The following is a 7,286-nucleotide window of genomic DNA, read 5'->3' as shown; positions in this document are numbered from 1 at the left end:
ATTTTTGTCTGGATCTTTCCTTGATCAAGTCTTTATTAGCGGGAAAGCCTTATATTTTCGTGCTTCATTGAATGCGTGAGGTACAAGAACCAGTTGTAAAGTACAGAGAATCGCCCAGAAAACTGGAGCGGGAGGCACGGGCCTGACATCGTCAGCCGGGACACAGCCGTGCCTTCGGAGGGTCGTAGGAGGTCTCTGACGTGGGGCGGTGTATTCTGGGGCGGTATTCTCGAGTTTTGTCCCTTTTGCGTGCCTTTCAAAAGTGTCCCTTTTGACAAGCCCTGACTGGCTAAAAGCAAACAACCGGAAGTGACGTAACGCAAGCGCGGCAAACCTACTGCCAACGCTCACTGCTTAACCGGAAGTACGTCAGGAGGAAGGGACGCAAAAGGGACCTTTTCGAAAGGGACAGTTACGAGAATACCGCCCCCGCTTTGGATGAGGAAACAGCGGTAAAGGAGGGAAGGCCGCTACCCAACTGCACGTGCAGTACGTATACGAACCGCCTTGAGAAGACCAAGTAGTGACTGAACAGGATGTTCCTGTGCAGTAGAAAGTGCGGAAAGAGTTTTCGAGGGTAATGTTCATTGGGCTCGTTGAGTGCCCAGCAAACCGCATTACTCACCGTAGGTATCCCGGTGTCGTCAAGAATCGATATTGCGTACGTCCACAAGACATCCCGCTTTGATCACAATTACGTATATCCAATGTTGCCAGAACTACAAAATTCCCGTCCGAACAACGCGAAAACAAAAGCAAAGAGGCATGCCACGTCACTTACCGGCCCGGACCAGTCATAGCTGCTGCCTGACACACACCTGCGTCCCATAACCAATACGGCTGCTGCTGGGGTGACTCCAAAGCATGCAGTTGGCGGCCGCAGCAAGCAACGTCGCTGCTGCTGAGTTTGCTCTCACCTCTTCATCGTGATCAATCCGCGTAGTTTATTCGTAAGCTGAAAGGTTTACTGGGAACATTCAGTTGCCCATGTCAGAGCTGCCGCTGCAGTTATCAAGGAATAAACGAACCTGCGACCGAACATCGTCAGCCGGAGGCTGACTTTCCTCTCGTTGCTGTGTGTGCGTAATGACGCGTCGAGGCTGCCGTATTTCAGTAGCAGGGCAACATTAGAGCTTTAGTTCTGCTCTGAGGTGAAAACTGGCCGCTGTTGTGTACTTAATTACGAGTATTTAGCCTGGTAACTACCGCGACATTTAAAAAAGTAAATTCGGGCCATTTTGACTGGATGGCCCTGCCAAAATGGCGTGTGAGCGCGCGGCGCAGCGCACGCTCACGTACCGCCATGTAGGTTCTTTCCCTCACCCCTTTTGCGCGCTTTACAACGCGCGAGCGCGTGGTATACTGTTCCGCCGTCATGATCATGGCTCAGTTCGCATTACGTGACATTTGCTTACGCTGCGGTTCATGGGCGCCACCATTTTGCTGTTTATGCGTTTTAGTCGAAAGTCTGGTAGACTTAGCTTGTCATCCCTCTCTGCGGCTGCGCCCGACTGACGCCCTTTTCCAAACGCGAATCAAAGATAACTGCGTGCAGCAGCATTTCAGCTGCAGACGTGTGTCCGGAGATGCTGGTTTTCTGCATCTTCGGCAGTCTTGTTAACAAACGACCCGGTCGAAGTTAGCGGCGAGACCATAGAATTGGGGATCTCGCAACACTGATAACCACTGAAATGGCTGGCGTTGCTCCTAGTGCACGCACTTGCACTTATCTAGTCACACTAAGTAACATCAAGCACGTACTGACCAGCTGCAGCGCCCTTGACCCAATGAGAAAAGGGGGTTGTGGCCGAGTTGTCTAGATCATTGGATGTAGTGCATCGCAGAGGGCACGCTTGAATCCACGATACCACTTATTTTTTGGGGTTGACAGTTTTATATTATGTAATATTTTGTATACTTCCTTCACCATTTGCCGCTGCAACCTTCATTGCTCCCCGAGCTAGTTCACAGACCACATGCAGACTGACCCTGCCGCGCTGGTGAGTTCTCTTTGTCGTGGTGTTGACATAAGCTCCGACAGCTTGCGGGCACAGCGCCGAATCAGCCGACTGTCAGTCTGGAGCGAACACCCTCTGATGACACAGTTCCAAAGGCGGGGGAGAAGTGCCTCGCAGTTGAGCGCGTTCGATGACGCGGAGGGCGTTTACTTTGAGCGTATGCCTCGGCTAGTGAGTATTACGATTCTAGGCTGCGCTGGCAGGCTTATCTGATCAATTCTAAAGGCTGAAACATGACAGAAGTATGGCGTGCCTATGCCAATAACGTCGCATGCCAGCTGTTGTTGCACGAAAACAAAACCGAAACTAGTTTGAATTCCAATATTGGACATCGTCAGATCACATTGCACTTACGCGCCACCGATGTTAACCGTTGCGGCCGCCGCAAACTGCGCGCGGTATAATTTGTTCTTTCAGGCTTTACAAAAATAAATACTCCTTTACCGACCGGGTAAATGATGCAAATGTGTTTATTTCAGCCAGCCTATGCAATGCGAACAAAAACAGAAGTTTGACAAGTTCCCGTTAGTGTCCGTTTATGGGAGGCAAATAAATGGGTTGATTCTCGATCGCGGGAAAGGGCGCGTGCGTGGTCACATGGAAGAAGATGGGAAAGAAGTGCGCTGGGTTGGGCTCGCGCTCGTGCTTAATCAGAAGAAATAAAAGTGGAATGTGCTCCGAACGGTAGCATGGCGTTGGGTCTTCTCGCGTACGTGCTTGCTTGTATCGTTGAAACACATTTTTTAGCCGCCCTTGCCACCTAACTTCATCATCTTTCTCCCCCCACCCCCCCAACACCACATCCCGCACGACAAATACAACAGTGGATCTATCGATTTAATTCAATTTCATTGCGTTCAAGTAGCTTGGAGGCCATCTGTTGAAAACACCGGCGGCCTTTTCTTGAATTCGCGAAAGGCGTCGTGTATCGAAGTTCTCCGAGAATCGCAAGAGTGCCCCTATAGTCCACACCAGGAGATGCATTTACGGTGAGAGGATAGACAGGCCTCTGAAGGTTTCTTTGCAAGGCATTGTTTGAATTGCAAAGACACTTCGGCTAACTTGGAATCTACATCCGTTCTTAAGAGGTGTCAGATACGTTGACTGCTGAAATCAAAGAGTCGGAACGAATTTTAACACTTGTGCAGACATGCGTCTACATGACTTCTATCACGCTCTCAGAAGGAAGTTGAAAAGTTTACGCATGCCCCGATAATAGCCTTTGGTTAGATGGCATGGCTAAATTGTGTCTCAGCACAATAAAATCTCCCGAGAGTTCAGTAAGGTCTCTGTTCCTCTGTTTATGCGCTGTAATCTTTGGGCTTAAGAATGCTGGATTTTTGAAAATTACACCCCCAAGGGAGTAAAACGGGGAACTTGTGTGCACCGAAATTTCTGTTTCTCGATTTAATTCTACAGCGTTCCCCCCACTTAAGCCCCACCTTCTGAGACAGCGCACTACTCTTTGACGCTGTTTTAATGGGTCGTTTTTTTCCTTTGCTACAGCAAAATGCATTACCGCTTGTATTCATGATTAGAAGAGCGCTGCCACTCTTCCTTGCAAAGTACCGCCAAGCCATGGTGCGAACCTGGTTCGACAGCGGAGCTAAGCGAGCCCACGACAGAGAATGTGATTAACCGGGCCACAGACGAAACGAATGGGGGAAAGAAAAACACGAGTGTTTGTCATTTGCGATTTTGCACGCTTCCGAAGAAAAATTGGGTAAATTATATTTCAAAGGGTAACAACGTTACTATAGCACACGAACATCCGTGCCACGGCAAGTCAATTCGCGGGCTAGGTAATGAGCGGCTTGCCGGGCAACCCTCGGGTGCGAGCCGGAGTATACACAACCGATAGTGACTAGGGCAGGGCGTCGGTTAAAATTTTTAACCCGACTAATCGGCTGCGTTTATACGGTTAATTGATCGATTAATCAGTTACGTTGGTTTAGAAGGGAAATGACCAAAAGTAGCGCTTTTATAACATTTACAATAGTTTATTATTACAAATAACATGGTCACGGACATTCCAGATGAGGTAAGCAGGTATGCATCATGACACTGATAAGGACAAGACACCTATTGGCGCTTTCATAACCTACGCTTTTCTGGAATCAGCAGCATCGGCACTCGCCGTAATTGTAAGAGGCGCCGATTAATCATGGTGTGCTTACGACAGAGCTGGTTTATATACAACAGTAAAACGGTTTGAGTGCCTGCTCGCCGTTTTTTGTGCCATTATATCTGTATTGAGAGTAGCCGTATTCCCGTCTGTTTTGGCTATAATCTTTCGGTTTCGATCACTATCACCTGTGACCATACTTGCATCGTTGTCTGTGTCAACGTGAGGCGGGTTATTTCAACCCGAATACATTGCCGACACGCTTGCGCACAATTTCAGCATGACACTCTTGTTTAGGTTGGCCGAGCGAGCCGTTAAAAAAATTAGCAGAAATAGGGCTCGGAGACAGGAAGCTAGCGTCTTGCATAAGGGAGCAAACCCACGCATGATACAAGGCTCAAATTGAGAGAGAGAGAGAGAGAGAGAGAGAGAGAGAGAGAGAGAGAGAGAGAGAGAGAGAGAGAGAGAGAGAGAGAGAGAGAGAGAGAGAGAGAGAGAATAAACATTAAACATTTATCCCTCGAGCAACGGCTGATGTTATGAGGCTCTCCCCGTGAAAGGCATCCCCAGTCCGGGATTCCTTGACTTCGACTGGCTGTCCTTGCTCGGTTACTCAGGTTGAGCTGGGTATCCTGGTCTGGGCTGGCCAGGGAAGCTGTTCACTGCTCGAAGGTGGGTTTGGGAAAGTGGGGGAAAGTCTAGAGTGCGTTGGCACGACCATACTATATGGCCGGGCTCGGCAACCTGCAGCCCGCGGGCCGCATGCAGCCCGCGGGGCAGTATTATGTGGCCCCCAGTACGTCATCAGAGCCCCTACCGCTCCCCCTGTCACTTCCATTCTGGAGGCCGACACGCTAGTTTTGACTTCAAATGGGGTTGGACGAAAGAAAAGAACAGAGAACTCATCACATCCAGTTGGCGTTGTCCACCCATCTTCACACTTAGCCAGATTATTGTCAATTATTGTCAAATATTACTGTCAATTCGCTGATTTTTTTCCCTTTGCCTACGAAGCCCACCTCCGCCCCCCTTCCCGATTTGCCGTCCAGCCCTCCGCCGTGCCGGCTTCATGTAGCTCGGCCCTTCACCTTAAAAAGCTGCCGACCCCTGCTATATGGTAAAAGCGTGACCGGCTGAGGGCACTAAGCACAGAGGGGATGTTGTTGCGTGGGGAAGATGAACTGGAGGCCAATGGGATGGGAGTAGGTATTCGTTTGGAGCCGCCGCCAAGTTGTAGCTTGCTCTCGAGAGCGGCGCCAGTGTGGTGGTGGGAGGCTGCGGCGAGTTTGCCTGTAATGCGCGAGAATGTCTGTAATAGCCACTAAGTGGACGAAGTTTATCTTGGGAGGTAGAGATTGGCCACCGTCGGCAAGGGCTCGGGGAACCAAATCCCGGGCCGCGGCGTGAGCTGCTTCATTGCCGGAATGGGAGCGTGTCCACGATACCTGACGATGCGGATTTCACGGGTCGTCGAGGATGAGTAGGCCTGATAGAGACATGGACCAATCTGCTAGTTTTGGCAGGCTGTCTGTGAACCTGTGAGAATAGTGACTGGTTCAGGCGCGAAGTGGGGGCAAGGGCAACAGCTGTTTCTTGATTGGACGTTGATTGGAGTTGCGGTAGTAGTGGCGGCATTTATACATTGGCCAGTATGCGTAACTACGCAGACTACGTGGCCGGTGAGCCCACTTGGAGTTTGGCTGGACTTGAAGTTGTGTGGCAGGCATTCATCCTGCACTGGAGATAAAATAGGGTGATGATAATGCCGATTAAGATCATGATGATGACGGTGATTAGTCGAATCAGCAGCACCCCTCGTGATTGTATAGTTGTCCGCGTGAAAGGGTCATCGCCATTGCTCTGTGCCGACGTAAGAGAGTTGGCCACGAAGCTAAATTCAAACCATGATTATTGCCGCCGTCGTTGCCGCAAGATGTTGGCCAAGAAACTGAATCCAAAACATCGTTATTGGCACCTTCTTCTTCTTCTTCTTCTTCTTCTTATTATTATTATTATTACAGTTAAACCTGGATGTAACGAAATTGAAAAAAGTTCGCAAATTTTCGTTACATCCAGGTTTTCGTTACATGCAGTTTTCAAGTAAACACCAGGGAAATCATCACGAACACCAAAAAAAACATGCGGCAGATGCCGATTTAGCGCAACTTACCTCAAATGTTTATTTAACACAAAAAAACTGCGTTATTTTCGCCTGTGTGTTTCGCGTCAAAGACGGCGCAACGCGGCGGTCCAGAGAAACGAACTCCTCCAAAGCTTCCGCATCATCCTGCGAGCCGACGTGACGGCGCAGCACGTCCAGCGCATCCAAGACCTCGCATCCAAGACCTGAGAATGCGCTACGCCTAACAACAGAACACCTACCGGACCAGCCTAACCAGAGTGCGCTCGCCCGTTCAGCACGGCAGCGCCACCAGACGTCACAAAACATCGATGCTCGCATGGATGGCACGCACTTGCTTGCTGCAATCGTATGCGTTCTACCCGCCATCTTGCCCCATATTTTTTCCCCTATTATATAGAACTTGCGCGTTGTATTTACAAATTTTTAGTAGTGTTACGGCTCAAAATCATAAATGATCAGTGCCGCGAATTCGTTACATTCAGGTCGATTACCGCAACACCTTCGTTACGTGGAGGTCACAAATACATGGACTTCTATGGAGATGGAGTTGGGGATTGGAAAAAATTTGTTAAATCCAGGAATTCGTTACATGGAGGTTCGTTACATCCAGGTTTAACTGTATTATTATTATTATTATTATTATTATTATTATTATTATTATTATTATTATTATTATTATTATTATTATTACTTAGAAGGGGTGACTCAAGTTCAAGTCAGGGATGGGGAAGGCGGAGGAGGTGAGGGCGTCTACATTCTCTTGTGTATCCCCGTGGTACTCGCAAAAGTGCACAGGGTTAAAAGCAATCATCGCCATAGTCGTTGTCGTCTCACCCAACGTAGGAGATCAGCCAACAAAGCACCATTTTATATGAAAGCGTTTTCTTTATAACTATCGCGACAACAATGCCATGACTGTGGTGGTAGTGGACCACAAAGGACAAACACTCTCCTCGGCGACAGTTCTCACAAAAAATGCTACATCTTCAGATCAGGCAGC

Source organism: Haemaphysalis longicornis, unplaced genomic scaffold (genome assembly GCF_048455015.1).
Source record: "Haemaphysalis longicornis isolate Haplotype H1 unplaced genomic scaffold, Haemaphysalis longicornis Haplotype H1 scaffold_1, whole genome shotgun sequence".
NCBI lineage: Eukaryota > Metazoa > Arthropoda > Arachnida > Ixodida > Ixodidae > Haemaphysalis > Haemaphysalis longicornis.
The sequence above is the reverse complement of the archived record's forward strand: the minus strand, read 5'-3'. Positions refer to the sequence as shown.